Raw genomic sequence first — 18,219 nt, forward strand, 5'->3', positions numbered from 1 at the left:
GTTGACGACGAGGCAACGATCTACGACGCGATCTAAGAAACCAGGCAGTCTGATAGGGCGTCACTGTGGCTCGCAAGCTGCACGACTAACGCCCTGAAACGGATGCGATTACTACGCGATACCTTGTTCCGTTCGTTGGCGCGAACCTTATTTCTATGCAACGTGCGGTCGCTCGACCGTGCGCTTTCTCAATGCCCAGGCGAAATAATCTCTAAAGGACTAGCTTCATAGCCGAACTTGGAGTACCGGGATATAGGTACATAAAACTGACTCCACGCGAAAGTAAAATAGCAAAGTAAGCTTTATAGGGATCTCTCGTTGCAGCCGCGATATACAGCCGCACATTCGCATATCCGACTTTGCTTGTAAACCGCGGCTCGAACCACCATTGCACCGTTTATCACCACGATGTATCGTCGCCCGTCTGCTCACTCGGTGGCAAAGCATAGAAATAACCGATAAAATTTCCTCCCTTAATAACGCCCAACCGAGTTTTCTCTCTTCCTTCCGGTGTCGCGTATTTCGTGGCGTTATCAGGCTGAACGAGCGTAGAGTTCCCGAGTGTCTGGGAATACTCGCGCGGCAAACCTCGGAATGAGCCACAATGCCAAAGCTATCGCGATTATTTGGCGCGAATCGTTTTAACGAGCTCCTCTGCGTGCAAAAAAATTCCCCAACGATCTATGCGTGTCTCTCGCGCGTCCTCCAGCCTGAAAAACACGATTCCAGCCTGAAAACCACGGGACGAGTCGACCGAAGCGAAGAGAATCCGTTCTTAGCGCATCGCAGCGAGAAGAAAAACGAGCGATGGACTGGGAAATAAAGTTGACGCGTTAATTTGGCGGGCCACTCCTTCGAATCTAGGTATGCGTTATTTACGCGAACGCTGCAACAGAGAGAGAGAGAGAGAGAGAGGGAGAGGGAGGGAGAGGGAGAGAGAGAACGGAATGGCAGAGTGGTAGCGGTGGTGGGATAGTGGTGGTAGCGGACAGCGTCGACTCTGACGGAGGTGGGGTTGTGCAGGGTGCTGTCTGCAATGTGCAATGCATTGCAATGCACCACGATACGAAACCACTTGGAGTTTTCACGGAGTTGCATCGTTGCGTCGTTGCACGGTAGCACCGATGCCAGGTTCGTTCCGCTTGTAACGTGTTTGCGGGCGACGGGCATAGAACGAGGCGAAACGAGAATTCTGGGCAATCGAGAGAGAGATGGGGGAGGATGAGAGAGAGAGAGAGAGAGAGAGAGAGAGAGAGAGTGAGAGAAAGAGAAAGAAAGAAGAGGGAAGGAAAGAAGGGGTAAGCGAGGAAGGGGCGGAGAGGGAGGAAAGTACGAACGGATGGTCGAAAAAGTTTTATCGAATGCGGTCGTACCGCCTTCGGTGTTGCGAAACACAATTATCTTCGTAACGTCGCTTACGCCCAGTATCTTGCGAGTATTCCGAGTTGGACTATCCTTGGTTGGACGGCTGGATCGTATAATTCTCCGTGGCATCGAACCACAAGGTCGGTGATCTCTTCCAGTCGCGTACGTGCAAACCGCCTCTAGAGAGAAGGTATCGGACCGAGCTGTTCGTACGACTCCTAACTACACCAAATAGGTTTCGGTTTGAACACGACTCGTACATTAAAGGTTAGCTCCTTGTCGGAAAGACGGGTTTCGAAGGAAGGGGGCAGTTGAGGGAAGTCGAGGACTTTAACACCGAGAGAGAACTGGTAGCCACCACGAAACGGAACTTACTCGTGCCAAAAGTCGAAAGCCGCACCGACGAAATCGATCCGGTCTCTCGCTCCACCGGTTATAGACGTAATCGTCGAAACCTCTTTGCCTAGCGTAGACGATTGAAAACGTTCCACGATTCTGTCCCTTCGCATTTTCGCCAAGAAAAATACTCGTGCTCGCGTCCTGTTTATTCCAACGACCACAGCTTTACGATCGCATCGAAGCACGAACGAACGTCGCCGAAAATTTCTTCGCGCAGCACGACGCTCTCGCCCGAACAATTCGCTTTGTCTCGTTTCAAAGACGATCGATACGCGCACTTTTCCACGCTGCACAAATTTCGTCGAAACAACGGCGTCGGCCGTCGACAAAGTAACAACGCCGTCGGAAGAGTACCTTCTCCGCCGGTTTATGCATAGAAGAAATTGTACGTATGGCATCTCGGAAGCGGCAAGCTCGATGCCAGAATTTAAACGTGTTTTATCTGCCGGCAATGAAACGGTCAGGTACGTAATTGAAATAGGTCGAGACGCGATTGTGAATAACGCGATCCGATTATCGCAGCTTAGCTGCCGGGGATTTGTTTCGGTTGATACATGCCAGAAAACGAAGTTTCTGTACCGTTGAATCGACTGGCCGAACGCGAAGTTAAGCGATCGTTCGCAACGTTGTTTCGTCGTTAGATTTACCACCTGATATCAGTTCACCGCGAATTAAGTCGGAAAAGAGAAGGGGCAGTAGCCGAAATTGCGGCGTCTCTATCTAACTTGATCGGACAGGTCGTAACTATAGCGCGACAAATGTAGCAGTTCGATCAACGAGCAACAACGTGTACGAGGAATAGTTGCACACCGAGTATACGGATACAAAACAGTCCCTGTTCATGCATACTTTAGCAGCAGCTGTCCTAGCAGCTCCAATTCCCAAGCGTGTCGATAACGCGTCGGCTTAAGCGCCGTTCACAATCGTGGCATTTCGATGCCTCCAGCGACCCTCCACGTGTCGATCATTTTGGAAACTGGTTTCAAATTGACGCGTCTATCGATTCGCAGTTCGCCGCCCCTCTAGTTACGAAACGTGTTGTTCACGCAATGAACGCGGTAAGATATTTTTAATCGAATTTAACACAACATCCACCACCAGACGTAATTAAATTCTTACTACCACGCTTACCAAATGCAGTTTCGTCTCTTTTACGACTAAGCGTACGAATAGGAGTTCAGACATCAAATGTCGTAACTATTTCGCTGATAATAACCCCGCGGTCTACCGAACGATCGTATTGGAAATTCTCTCGGAACGCTCGGGATAACGCGTAGATAACGCTATCGACTTTAATTACTTATAACCGGTGCGATCGCTTTGAGGTTAAAGCGAGTCGCTCTGCAATTGCGTCTACGCTTTATCGCGCCAAATTCCTGTTAATTCGCGTCTTACAGCGTCATCGGGGAACCACCGCGCTACCGCCGCGTTGTCATTAAATTAGGTAGAGCTACGTAGTCATCGAGCGGAGCGAAGCTACCGTGCGACGCTTTCTGAAAGCGTTCCTCTGCACGATGCAACGCGATGCAGCGGGATGTGACGTGGCGCGGCGCAAAAGTCATTTCTTTCTTCCTAATTCGTCTCGACCGTGTACTTTGGAGACTTTTTGGCGCAGCGTTCACCGAACGTTGGTCGTTCGTGGCGCGTATCGAACCATCGTGGATAAGCGTATCGCGCGTATACGCGATAGCGCACGCGTTTGCAACGGATGCGCTTGCATATCCACGGTAATTAGCTATCGGAAAATGGGTGCGCCGTGCCGTACGGCCCACTCGAATCTATGGAATACACGCTAGATATCTATCCCCTCTCGCCGTTGGTTAATCCCTGCTACTCTCGCGCATTCTCCACAATCTTGTCCGACTTCATCCCACGTCCCTTTTACACCCGCGTAACCCTTTGGCGCTGGATTCGATAGGCTCGACATACCGATACACGCGAGAACCGGTTCACTCGATCGAATTAAGCCCCTTTCGACGTTTCGACCACCGACCGCGTCTCATTTTTTTTCCACGTTCCGTATCGGTTCTTTCCCTTTGATGATTCTAGCACCGTAAAGTCTAGTCCCACTTGCACCCCGCTCTTCGTGCTCGGCCTTTCTCGTTCCCTTTAACGCCACACGTATACACTCACGTTTCTCCAGTACTTGCTCGAGAAAATTTCAGCCAACATTTTCCTCTTGCTCGAAGAGAGTAGCGTTGAATCGTTGCTATTACAGCGACGGAATATGAAGCGTTTGCGTCTTTTATTTCGGTCTTTCGGCATTTTTCATGTCGATGCAACGTCGTTCGTGTAACCTCAAGAGTCGCTCGGTCGTAGATTTCTCAAACTGGCGCTCCTTTCTGTAAATAATTCGTCGTGGAAATCTAAATCATAGCGATGAATGATAAAATAGACAATAACGCGTGTGTTGGTATATTATTTAAGACAGGTAGACGCGTAACTGTTACAATATACTATGTCGTTGTAATGGTATTTTAACAAGAAGCACGTCACGCGTATGCACAACGATTACCGGTAAATGTAAATATTCCGCTGGGATAACAGAACGTTGGGATATCAGAGTAGTCGGTCGATGGTGGTCGTGCCGTAATTGTGAGATTTCGCGGGAAAACGGTGGATATAGGCGAAAAAGATGACGGGGAATACGTAGAGAGGAGTACAGTGGCAGCGTTGGAATGGCAGGAGACGTATCGTTTGTCGTTTCTCTTTGTTCCAAGCGAAGAGCAGGAGACGCTATCGAGCGTAATGCGGATCTCGAAAGGGCCAGCGGTGACTGGAAAGCCAGGGGATTGCGGCTACGACTCAAAGTGCAAACGTACGGCAGAGAAGGTTGCCGTACGACGTAGATACGACGGAACTCCTGCTAGAACCGGGGAATATTAATCGCAGCCACTGTCGGTATCCTCTGCTACAGCCAAGCCTCGTACCTCCTCCGCGTTCTCCTTTGCTCCGGCGGCGTTTCGCCACCCCGTCTCCCTTCTCCGTCTCTCGCGGCAACGACTTCTCTTCTCGACCTCTTCTCGCTCCTCTTACCGCCTCCCTCCGAGGCTTCTCTCTTGCCCTCTCAGGACCCTTTTCCGTGTACCACATCAAGCCGAGAGACGGCTACTAATGAGGCCAAAAACATCGGAGCCCGAAGTTACGACCGTCCCAAAAACGTTACCGGCGTGATTTAGAGGATGGTAATGGAGCGGACCTTACCCTCGACGAGTGGGAACGCCGCTGCTGCTTCTGCGAATCTTTGTCCGGGCCTGCACGCGTTATCCCGCAACCCATTCTACCGTGGGACGACGGAGCAAGATTTTGAATAACGCGTACACCGGTGTTTCGCACGGTCCAAGGACGATTTGCACGCGTTGCAAAGAATTCCCAGGAATTGGTGCTGCTCTTGCTCGCCACTTGCGTCCGAAATGTACATTCTCACCGAGCTTCCGTTTATCGCGTTTCACTCTAATTGCGATCGCGTTATCTTCCAGTAGAATGCACGGGGCTGATTCTTCTTGGCTACCTGCCAGTGCTTTACCGTTACGCTTGCCATTTTTATTAAATAATATCGCCGCTAAAGACAGAGACGGGGAGAAATAATTGGAAGGACGGCGATTTCGTTCCGTGGCTATTAACGGTCGTTGCCCTTGGCCGTTATGCTCTTTCGATATGATCGTCGGTTTGTGGCACAGAGGGAGAAACAGCGGTTTCACCTGATAAGAAAGCCGCATGTCACTGGGCGCGCGGTGGGAAGCGCGATAGCAACGCATTGCCCCAAAGGAAATTTGCGCAACCATTACTTATATCATACCCTAGTCAGCTGCAGATGCAAAACATTTTTCTCTGCGCCTTGCCAGTGACTATGATGCAGTATAATAATATTCCAGCAGTTTTTCCCTAAGATGCGCCATTCCTTGTCGCGGTGGCTCGTCTCGTATCACGTCGCGCAACTTGGTCGTTAAATTTATAATATAATTAAGGCTGCCTCTTGGCTTGCGCCCTTGCGCGAGCCAATCGGCGCTCCATTAATTTATCGTTTTTTGCCGGCTGTTTGTTCGAATCTCCATCGAAAACGATTTTTCGCGTTGCATCTGAAACGTTGTTTCGTATCGCGGCCCCGAGTATCCCGGTGAACGGAGAAAGAGTAGGAATGAAAACGCTGTTGGAAAATAGCGTTAACTGTACACACGGCACTCGACTGGACTCTGTTCGCGGACAGAGGAGCAGAGAGAGAAACGGCGACAGAGGAAAGATGAGAGAGGATGAGAGAGGACGAGAGAGGCGAAAACGAGAATCATCGGTACAATGTTGCAGGATTTCAACAGCGGCGTTCTCGGTGACATTTGGTACGCGTGGCAAACGTGTTCGTTCGCACCGTCGAACTCGTTGGCCAGACTTAACGTATTATAGCGCGAGTGGAGCGGTCGGTATTATACGGTGCATTGCGATTTAACGCCGTATAATCGCTCGAATTAATCGGGGCTAGCTCGAAACTTTCGCGATATCTCTGCGTCATCGAGAGTCCGGTCGGTGCGCAACGTTCGAAACCAATATCTGCCGCGAGCGAGTTTTTGTTTCGATTAAAGAGAAGGACGGAGGTGGGCGAACCGGCAGAATTTCCAACGATTCGTGCAACCCGAACTCCGCCGAGCTTGTATAGAACGCGTAAATTTGGTATAATGACCGAGGAGCACAACTCGCTCCCTAGTGATTTACGAAGTCACTTTAGGCGACCGAGTAAAACATCGTGGACCGCAATAGCTACGGTCGTTATCCCGTAAAATCAACCTCTCCCGTGACAATAGAAATGGTTTTTTACGCGCATGTAGTTCGATCAACGATGCGGTATACGTCTGCATGCCCTCGCAGCATTCTCCTTCATCTTCCTACTTACCGTCCTTGCCAATTTATCATCCCGATAAGATCGAATCTCGACGAAACGAATCTCTCCCACACGAATTTCTAACTCCGAACTAATATTTTTCCAGTTACAAATTGCCAGATACCGGTATTAACCTCGCATAACACGCGCGAATATCCTCGCGTACCATATCCGCCAGTTTGCCAATAAAACAACGGATATGTTTCAAGCGAATTCTACGAATTGCGAACCATCTGATTATCCTATTCGGGAATTTATTCCGTTGAATATTTTCAAACAGTTTCGCGCGGCTGCGTCGCGCCGAATCATCTTTACAGATCATCGAATCGACCAATCTCTCCGAAGATTCGGCGAGTTCTTTTCTCCTATGGAAGATTTTCACGAAACTCCATATAGTTGTTGCAGTCGTCTTCGTTGAAATTCTGAGAAACGACGTTGACTAATCCAATCATCGTTCGGTTGCGAGCCTTGCCACGAAAGCGGGCGAAGCAGCGCTCGAGCGTTTCCTACGGCTGGATAAGCGTTCTCTCGAGTGCCAATGGAAGCGGCACTCTCGAAAAAATATTCTTTCTCGTCGGAGCACTCTAGAGATTTACGAGGAGATTCGAACTCGGAGCCGACATGTTTTCGCCGAAACTTGACCGACGATTCTATTTTATCATCATCTTCCCTTCTCTTCGCCTCTTTCGCACAACCCTTTACCGCGATTTTCTACGTTCGCGTTCTTACGGCTCGTGATCGATCGTCACTGGCCGATCGCTCCGGCTCGAAGAGATTTGCACGCCTCTACCAACTAACGTCTCTCGACTAACCGTCCGAATCGACGGTAAACAACGAATACATCGATAATTGCACGTTGAATTGGCTGCTGCGTTTCGCTTACGTTTCCAAACGATAACGTTGAATCTTACACGCTGTTAGATCGTGCAACAACTGTAATAAATTTCTCGGCGTTTCTTCGAAAGATGGTCAAATACGGAATCGAGATCACGAGTGCTTTGTCGAGGAGGAGATAAATGGAATCGCAGAGTCGTACTTAAATCCGAATTCCTTCCGAGTGATAACTTTATTCGAGGGATTATGGCTGCTGAGTATTGACAGAGTGGAGAGGGGTTTCCCCTCTACCTGGCTCGGAACGAAGCCTTAAAACCGCGAGAACTCGGTTCGCTATCAGTCAAGTGCAAGTGGCTTTCGGAGTATACAGCAGCGTAATCTCGGAATCGTATCGGTTTCAGGAATCCAGCAGGAGATACCGCAAAACCGTGGTTCTCCGAAATCGTTCGATGTTCGACTCCGAGAACTCGAATTGTTTCAACTTGCCATCAAACTACGTTTGTCGTGCACGTTCTGGCATAGAGCGACGTTGTACGATGCAGGGGTTTTATCCGAATCCGCGTTCGAGCAAAGGCGATTCGTCGTTGTTGGCGCGTGCGTTAAAAAGCTCATCTTTCGGAATAAAAGAATCGACGAACACGGATGACTAGTTGAAAAAGGAAGGCGCAGGTAGGCCGCGGGCGGTTCATTCGGCCAGACGACGAGGCGAAAAGTAGAAAAGACGTTGCACGGTTGGCGAGTCGAAAACCATCGACACACCAAAGCGGCAGCGGTGCATGCAGCGGTACAATGGATTCATCTTGCACCGTCAACCTTTCCCCTTTGTTCTCGCTGGTTGTTGTCATTCGAAAAGCGATAGCTTCTGTCGCGAATAGGCGCGAGTGCCAGCGAACGAAACGGAGGGAAAGTAGGAGACGCGCGGCGAGCAGCGCCGCACAGCCGCTTCCGAAGGGGTAGCTTCGTTGCTCTTCGTGGACCGTACGGTGAACGGGTTCGCTAGTGGGGCTGATTCGCCGAGGGAAAAGACCGACAGCGGCGGGGAGTTGGGCTTTGGAGTGCAGTTCGATCCTCCGGTTGAGGTTTTGTTCCACCATTGTGATGACTCAAACAATAGTGGCCTGACTGGTGCATCGTACGCGAAGGACCGCAAAGGAGGGTCGAGAGTCTCTGTCGGTCTTCTTTCCACCCTGCCTACTCTCCTTCCTCGCACACGCTTTCTTTCCCGTTTCTCTGCCTTTGCCCCATCCGTCTACCTATCCGTCTATATTTATTCGTCCATCCGTATGGTCCTTCCGCTTCTCTTGCTCGACTCTCGTGTCCCTTGCACTCGATCTCGCGTACACTCTATCACCCTACTTCGCGGCAACCACTTTCCTCACCCGTTTCCGTTCTTTGCTTACACGGTTCTTTGTCTCGATTTATGCTCCGAACAAACCCTAACGTCGTACACGCGAAAGCTGCTGTGCCGCTGCTAACCAACGAGAAAGAAATATTAATCCGAAGGTATTTGCTTTTAGAAAAACAGAGGAGCCATATTTTCCAGTTTATGTGCTCTTTTCTCTATCTAGCAAACGGCAGAGGTAGGTGGTTATTTCTTCTCGCGTTTAGCAACGAAACGCGCGACATGTTTGTTTCGGCTTACGTGCTCGCACCACGATTTAAGAGAAAACGACGTACAAGGGCGAGGACTCGCGTGCCTCTGTACACCGTGTTTCCAGCTATTACATATTCATACGTGGACACTAACGTCGTAGGAGTTCCTAGCGGAGAACCAGTTTGTAGGTTTCCCATGTTTACTAACACCCACGTTTATTGAACGACGATGTTCATGTACCTTGAAATCGACTCGAACGAACAAGGGCCAGGTCGGAATTTCATTTGGAAAAACTGATCGATGTTTCGGTTTGGAAATAAAAGCGAAAAATAGCAGGATAAAATAAACGAAGCTAAACGAATACCTGCCACGAAGGGAAAATATGATATAATTAGGCATAAAGGGTAGCAGAAATTCAGCAGTTTGACAGGAGTATCGTTCAAATATTTACTACTTACGACGACTGCTTAAACATCCTTCTCCATAAATTCTACCGTGCCGCAAACTTAGTTCTGCTTACGTTCTTCATAGCGAAAACGTGGAAATCGAATATCGAGGAAAGACGAACGAACGAACGAACGAACTCGCCCTATAAAATGACTTTCGTACTTGGTTTTACGTCGCTCTAATTACTCGACATGAAAGTTGATACTCGTAAAAGATGGATGTTACTTGTAATTATTAATTCTTCGTTAGTTTGAGTTATTACTCGTAACGAGAATCGCCGATAAAATTCGCGAATTCGTCGAATGAATTCGGATATAAACGACGACGGTGTATACGCGCGAAGCTTGATCGTTGAAAGCATCGAGGCTGTTTTCACGATACATCGGTTCGATTTCAAGTCGATCCACGTCAGCTCTGTGAAACATCGGGAATCCGCGTTCGAGCAAAGGCGGTGCTAGTGGCGAACGTGACGGAAATAAAATCACGAACGGGGTCGAAATTGTCACGCTCTTAAGGATTTTCTGCTTGCTACTAGATTAATGCAAAACTGGAATTTCCTCCAAACGATCAAAGCGTCGAGCTGCACGTTTCTGATAAAATTATGGAAAGCAAAAGTTTGTGCATCGTGATATCGCTGTAAACGGTGGCATCGGATCGACCGGGGAAGAAAAGAGTAGCGATCAGAAGTTTTCGCGGCGGAGAAGAGAGCGTTCTCGAAAGCCGAAGAAACGAGACTCGAGACTGTGCAAAGCCTGCAGGCTGTTCGCGTATCCCCGGAGAGAGAATCCGACCAACTCGTACTCGACCAGCCACTAGCTGCACGGTGAAAAATTCACCGAGCGTTAAAGCGGCAAAGGTCGAAGAGTAAAGAGCAAAGAGCAAAGGAGAAGCGGAAGAGGACCGGAGTTTCGTGCCGATCCGAGAGGGCAGGACGGAAAATGAGGGAAGCGCGAAATGCACAGGTAAAGGAGATTTCACGGTATCGGTGCATCTGGCGAAAGGAAAACGAAAGCAAGAAGCGACGCTCGTCACCGGTAGAGCGTGTACCGTTCGTGAATCTACTCAAAGGACCGAAGTTCACCCAGCACGAGAACGAACGATCGATTGATTTTACGTTTGGAGAAGATAAGGAATCACCCTCGCTCGAACGAATCGATCGTCGATTACTTCGTTATCGATATGAATAACGCGATAAAAGTTCACCTGTACGAGGGAATTCTGTCTCGCGATAAAACGAATCGTATTTGGAAAATTTCCGTAACATTGTTTGGCTACGATGGACTACCGTGATCGAAACGACGTAAAACACGGAGCGAAACGAGCCACGCAACAAGCGGTACAGCGATTACAGGAGAATTACAAAAGTTTAACGGGAAACATTGATAATAAAATTAATGCAGCAAAACCAGGCTTGTTCGCTCGAATATCGTCCCGTGTTCACCAATATCGAGCGACCTGGCCGACACGGTTCTCCGTGCGATCACCACCCTTATTGTGACCCCACTCGCTGCTCGTAGTGTGCAACGATCTACGGTATTAAAAGCAACGAATTAACCAAATTGCCAAACTTTCGTTCTACGTACGTTTAATTCGAATGCGTTCAAGCATGATTCTTGGTTTGCCTTCGATCGACGAGCGTTCTCAGCAGCGAACGAAACTGACTAGCGACGCGCGTACGATTCGGACGGCGACAGACAACCTGTCGTAATATAATTATCGTTTAAAAATCTTCTGGTTCGAGTAAAAAGTTGGACGAGAGGCGAAAAATAGGGAAACGGCGGCGAATTATCAAGGCATGCCAGAACCGAGCGCGCAATTATACGAGTGCACTTGCGTTTATGTTACGTAATTAGCCTGAGCCATTTACGAAAGACGGGGCTAGCTCTCGACCCTTGCATATTTATAATTTAAACACGCCCGCGGCGTCGGAATTGCTGCGAAGCTAATATATATCGCGGAAAGATCCGAGCGAGCTAAGTAGGAATTCCTAGGAACCGGAGCAGTAAAGCGATTTCGAGCATCGTCGAACATCGTCGATGTTGGATAGGAGGAATCGCGTAATCGATATTCGGCAGGAGGGATCGATCGATCGGTACTCGGCAGAGGGTTCGGATGGTAGCGGCGTGAGACGCGAACGGCGTGTATCGTCGATCAGAGGACGATGAATAGAGGTTGGCGGCATCCTTGCGTAAGCATTCAGCTAGCCTATGATGAATCGGCCTAATTTCGCGGCCGAAAGGTCACGTAAGCTCGGTAAATCTTGGCCAGTGGCATCGGAGCAGCGTTTCAGAGGAGCGAAACATTTAGCGGCGATGCACGCAAATCCCGCAACGCTGGTGCCATAGCTAGACCGACCAAACCGCTGGATAGTCGGGACCGTAGGAAGCGATTCCTAAATCATATCAGCGCGCTCGAAACACACGCCACGCATTCCTGAAACTGTTTGCTGTCGCCTACTACCAACGACCAACCTGGTTTCGCGCGCCTAACACACGCGCCTCGACACACGAGTAGTCGTGTGCTTGCTCTCTTGCTTGTCTCTCCCCTTCGTTCGCATGCTCTTCGGTGTACGCTCTCTCTCTCTCTCTCTCTCTCTCTTTCTCTCTCTCTCTCTGTCTCTCTCGATCTCTCCCTCCGGCGATACAAAACGTTTCCAGCAGTTACCCTCCACGGTCCATCGTGGTTCAACATGAACCAGCGTTGCCCAGCCATGCCCGAGGAACACACCGACCAAGTCGATCCACTGCCATAATCATCCTCGGCATCTCGTCGATGAGATTAATATCAGCCCCTTGTTATCGTCCTTGCTGTTCGAACGCGCCTCGATGAAATTTCATTTCTCTCGCTTTTGATCCAATCCAACTGTTTGATATCGAACTCGTTATCGCTGAATTCCTTCGGCGGGAAAAAAGCCAAAGAAAGGATACCGAGTGGACAATTATACAACCGATCGAGCGAAGTGGCCGTTGCCAGGAACAATTTCTCGTACAGTTGAATATGCTCGTTGTTCTCGTAATCATTACGTAGGTTATCGCCGATGAGATTAATGTTGCCGAAAGTTAGGAACATCGAACGCGCGGATATTACGTTAGAACGTATTAAACGAAACCTGAGATGAAACTCGCTCTCGAAATATTTCGTAAATATTCTACGAATCTAATGGAAATTTCTCTTTAGAGATACTAAAAAATTATGAAAATTATCGATTTAATTAGTTATGGCCTTGCAATAAGCTATGATCGTTAAGAGGAAATTCTTAACTGATAATCTCGTGTATAATTATTTGTCGCTGATAAAATACTTTGTTACGAGTTAATAAATTGATCCGAAAGGAAATTACTTCGTATAACGAATACGAGGCGATTATTGATACATGTTAAATTAAAATCGTTAATCGTTGATCATACGATATTAATTATTTTCAATTGCACGGAAAAACCTACTCTAACACGGCTATAATACAGAAGCTTATCAGCCTAAAGAGAAAATGTGGAAAGCTTTATATGGAAAGTTTTTACATCCATCGTTGTTAAGTAACTGTACGAAGAGGACCGTATAAGAGAGTATAAGAGACGTCTTAGAGGAGAGATTAGAGTGTCTAGCAATTGCTAATCTAAGGGTCTCAAGTCCTCGCGATTCTCTCGATAGGATTTCTATTGGATTTTTCACGATTGGAACGTCAATACCAAAATTATTCAGAGAACTAATCGTGTTAATTCTTTTTCAATAATTGAAATCTCTTTTCATCTATTTCTCTCTTTCTATCTTTTCTTTCAACAAATTGAAAAAATACCCTTAAACGAGCCAACTGAACTTTTTCCAATTTGCACTGTTCGCATGAAATATTCCGTCGATGGTTCTAATTTCTTCTAAAATCAGCTCTAGCAAAATCTCTGCTCCTATTTTCCGTGCTTTAACATAAAATTATTTCCCAAGTTTTTCATCGATGTAGGTTAAGTAGCTCTTCAAAGCTTTGTTATCTCAAAAATACCTTAAAATCTCGATTTCGATGTACGATCAATAATACAGCATTATATTAAGCATAATCCTAGGAAGACAGTCAGATCTTCGATATACAAGAGCTTGAAGAAGCTATTTAGATTGAGAAATTACTCCAAGTTCGATGTATATAGAGAAAAAAAAATATATTTAAAAAATGATGTAGCAAACAACCGAGGAAAGCGTAGATGGAAGGGATGGAAAGATTGAACAGTCAAAAAAGTTTGCAGAGCTTCCGAAAAAGGTGGAAAATATTTTGCAAAAAGAAAATGCTTCAACAGAGATTTTCATATCGTTTGATTACTTTGACAAATGTATTTCGTCGAATAGGTGAACGAATAAGAGACAAAAATTCTAAAACCTTGAGAAATCTTATTAAATCGTTCTTACGTAATCGTCGAATCGTTAGTTCGCTTACTTTCAAACGAGTATATCGTCGAATCGGCAAAATTGCCATCTCCAAATTGAACGGTTCGGTCGGCGTTAAAATCGGTTTCACGCTTTGACGTTAAAAAACCAAACGTTTGGAAAATCTCCGAGGAACTGGCCTGAAAGCCTAGAAGCTAAATAAGCCGAAGGTAACCGGGGAATATCTCATTCGAAACGATACTCGCACGTCGGGGAAATCGAAGCGTTCGTTGGTAATTAACATCGGCCCTTTACTTATCTCGTGCTGGAACTGAATACCGAATACCGAAAGGTCACAGAAGCTCGTCCTACGTGATCGATCGAAGCATCTTCGATGACAAGCTTTCGATCCGAAACGTTGAACGAACGTAGAAATCCTAAATTCGCAATCATTACCTTTAATCAATATTTGTCATGTGCAGACTACAGGAGAGGAATACGATGTTTCATTTTCTATACTTTATAGGAAAGCAATTTCGAGATGAAATACTTTATCGATCGATCTTACGTTACCAAATACCGTAATGAATTCTTTATTTGATATTGAAGTCAAAAATGTGTATTAAAAATATCGCTTGTCATAACAACAACAACAACAACAACAACAACAAAATATCGAAGGTATTAAAACATTTCTTACTTACTAATCACACGTTATTATATGCTTAAAATTGCCGTTCGTGCTGTATACTAATTTCCTACAGAATACATTTATGCGTGCGGTAAATGCCTTGTAACCTCGGATTGCCTCTAAAATTTGCCAATATAATTATGGCAGCTGTGGAAAAAAATCAACAAAAACGTACTTATCGCGTGTATCTTCCCTATGATCTTCATGCGTATCGTAATCGTAAATCCGATTTCCCCTTTGAACGATTAACGTGGATCACGTATGAATATCCTCTCAATTTAAAATTCTATTAAATTTCTCCGGAAAGCGAAAACTATCGGCAATATGTATAGTCCAAACACAAGCGATATCTATCGTTTCATGCTGGTTAATTGCCAACCTAGAATCTGTGCAGCGAACTCTTGTTTTCTTCCAGCATGGAAAAACGTTCTAAAGCTACACGCGCCTATCCTGTTCGATTTGCAAATTTTCATCGAAAGTCGATTATTTCGAAGTCGGCGGGAACGCGAATCGAAAATTCATCCTGTATATTCTGAAGTTTGCGATGAAACGACGTAACGTTGTTAAGAGTTCTTGGACTCGTTAACGAGTTGCAACGATTCTACGCGTGGTCGTACCATTGCTCCCTAAACGGACGTGTAGTTGCTTCGTATTATCGTGTTTATCGACTTCGTTTCTCTTTTACCGCCCTGATCGTACATTAACATTCGACAAATTTCGTACACAGTACACTTTTTGCTCTATAATCTAGCGTATGACGCTGGCTCCGCGAAACAACCCTAAGATAACGCGCAAGATACGGACCGTTTATTCGTCAAATCGATCAACGCCAGGAAACGAAAAGATAGAGAGAATCGATGAAATTATTCATTATATATTTAAAAAATACTTTGGCAGCAAAGTTTCGAACATTTTAAAAATCCAGTTACCTGCTTCGACATCGTATATCCGTACGACTCGTACATTAACACGCAGAATATTTGTTTTCTCACCTGTTTAGGATAGTCGACGTTCGGGGAGGTTCGGCGTGCTCGAAGGGCAATGGAAAAATTTACCGCATCTTTGTAACGTGTTCGCCAAAGGTTCACGTGCCGCCACTACCGTCGTCAATATCACTGACACTAATATCACTACCACCAGCACCAACACCACTTTCACCACTATCACTATCACCGGTATAGATATCGCCACTGCCACCGATGTCGCAATTACCAGAAGAACTTGCCTCTAGATGATCGGCGCGAATGCATTTGCAAAACCGTTTTGTCCTTTTCTTCGCGCTATATCCCTCGCGTTTCGTCGGACTTGCGGACGACCTGCTTTGCCAATAGCTAGAAACTAATTGGAATGGAAACTCTTACGAGTCCGCGACATTACGTTCAAATCTGAGAATCACGTCGAAGTGGTAGATACTCGGTTTCGTTTTTCATCGACAAAATACCCCTTGTCCTGTGGCGAGCACGTTGTCGAATAGTCGTCCGAGCGCGTTCTACCCCTACCGTTACCGGGGTTCGACTAAAGCGAGAACCGAAGCTCGTACATTTGCGATACCCGAGCGCATGCTCTGGCTTTCCTCGCTTATCCTCGTCTGTGTAGGTGCTGCGGCACATAGTTCGCCTGTGTCGCACCTATAAAGGGTGGTCAAGAAAATTCTCGCGGAATCAAAATCCCATCGAAGAAGTCGTTGGGCTATCGAAGGCCCTCCGAGTCCTTTCGCTGCTCTAACTCGATTTCGAACGGGGAAACCATGGAAATGTGGAAAACCGTATCGCTTGTGTCGTAACTCTTTGTAAATATCGCCACTTGCATTTTTCCTTCTCGTTTTCTATTTCTCTTTATATATCCACGTCAGTTTCCTATCGCGGAATAATCGAATCGGTTTTTGCGCGACCGGTACACTGCCATTCATTTTTTTTTTTTTTTTATATCTATTTTTGTTTCTATTTTTTTTTTTTTTTTTTTTTGCTTTTTAAGAGAACGAGTCAAAGAAACGGGGACAAAAATGGAAACGAAAAAAGTTGGTCGCGCGTATTTAAATTTCGTCGCGTCGAATAAGCCGGCAGATCGCGTTATTTAGTAGCTTCTCGTCGAGCGATATTTTCACGCGCGAATCTCAACCAAAGCGTTTCAAGTATGCGCCATATGATCAGAGCGACGACATCATCATCGGACGGAATCGCGTCCTCAAATACGAGATCCTTGAAAAACACGACGTCTCTTGAAAATATCCTGGAAAATATAACGCGACGCTGATTCGCGTGATCTCGCCGCGCGAATTCACCACTTCAAATACGAGTGCACTTTAGCTAGGTTTATCAGACGATACGCGCGTACTCTATACGTATTCCTCGACGTACAGTCAGCACGACGAAGAAGAGGAGAGAAAAGTGGTGCCTACTGGAAGGCGTTGCAACCAAAATCAGAACAAATTGTGTCCGTACATTTAATTACGCCCGTTGCAGGACACCCTGCATCCGGTTTCACGAATTTTCAACGCTAACTTTTAACGATTTCTCGCCAACAGCTCGTTAACTTTTATGGTCTCGACCGTGCAACTGCCGAACGTACCGCGTTGGAAAAAACAGTTTCTAATTTTCGCGCGTTCACGCGATTTTATCGCTTCTTTTGGAAGAGCGTGCAACGCTCGCCCATTTTCCATGATTTTTCCCGTCTTGATCATCGAGCAGTTACACGCAACAATTTCTACGGTGAAACTTTTCGCGTCGTTGGTTGCTATCGAAGGTAGCGAATGATTTTCGATAACGAGATTCGAGCGTTAGTCGCAGAAATCTAGATAAACGGAACGAATTCTCGATTTTGCCAGCGAAGTAATCACTTTGTCAGTCTATTGTTAGAAATTTCTATTAATCAGAGAGATCACTGCATGGTCGAATCATTCAATACGTAATTTCTGTTCGATGCACTCCGTGAGTACAGCGCCGTTCGTGGTAGTTGTCTTACTAGAAGGCAGCCTAGTTTTCCCATTCTCCCATTGATTCTTCCAGGAATAATATTCTTATTCTTTGAAGCAGCGCAACGTTGCACAAATTTTCTTAAATAGCTGCGAGTAAATCATAGATAGCTAGATCGTGAATGTATAATAATCTAAAATCGACTCGAGTCTGAATCGAATCCGTATCGTAATCAGCGTTAAAACACTGCAACTTGAAACCTTAAACTCTCTCGCGTCGATCAAAACTTTTGACAGCGGTTAGCTACGCGATCTCGATTCGCTAGCTATCTATAGACGTTTGCGCGATCTCGTCTGGCTTTTCATTGTTCACACGTAGTCCAAGTGCTTGCCATAAATCGTTCGAAAGCTAATTGCCTGCTACGAGTCTTGAAAATGTGTCGTTGCTAACATACAGAACATATGTTAGGTCGTCCGAAAAGTTTTATAAGGAAATAATGGGTGCACGACATTTTTCGTTTTATATTGTTTTATCGAATTACGTATGATCCATTTTGTTCTGTCGAAATGAAGATCACAACGTTCGACAGATTAGGTTTCGTGTTTGTATAAAGGTGCGTCGTTGTAAAAGATTCGTCTGTAAAGGAAAGACACTTTCCGGACAACCTAATATACGGACACGCCAGATACGTATCTGGTCGCAGTGTTGTCAGTGAGATCCGACTGTTAATTTACCTGTAGCCGAGCATGTTTGGAATGGG

At 46.4% G+C, this 18,219-nt stretch overlaps 2 protein-coding genes across 5 annotated transcripts in view; one reads left to right on the plus strand and one right to left on the minus strand.

The window, feature by feature from the left end:
• The window catches only part of LOC126923095 (tyrosine-protein phosphatase Lar), a 278,024-nt gene extending 261,961 nt beyond the window's left edge, over positions 1-16,063 (minus strand). For both annotated transcript variants that reach the window (XM_050736151.1, XM_050736143.1), the window contains exon 1: positions 15,540-16,063. The gene's annotated coding sequence lies outside the window, so the exon portion shown is untranslated. The remainder of the gene's footprint in view (positions 1-15,539) is intronic.
• The window catches only part of LOC126923137 (uncharacterized), a 141,836-nt gene that overhangs the window by 51,852 nt on the left and 71,765 nt on the right, over positions 1-18,219 (plus strand). The window lies entirely within an intron of this gene.

This window comes from Bombus affinis, chromosome 13, assembly GCF_024516045.1.
Source record: "Bombus affinis isolate iyBomAffi1 chromosome 13, iyBomAffi1.2, whole genome shotgun sequence".
Lineage (NCBI taxonomy): Eukaryota > Metazoa > Arthropoda > Insecta > Hymenoptera > Apidae > Bombus > Bombus affinis.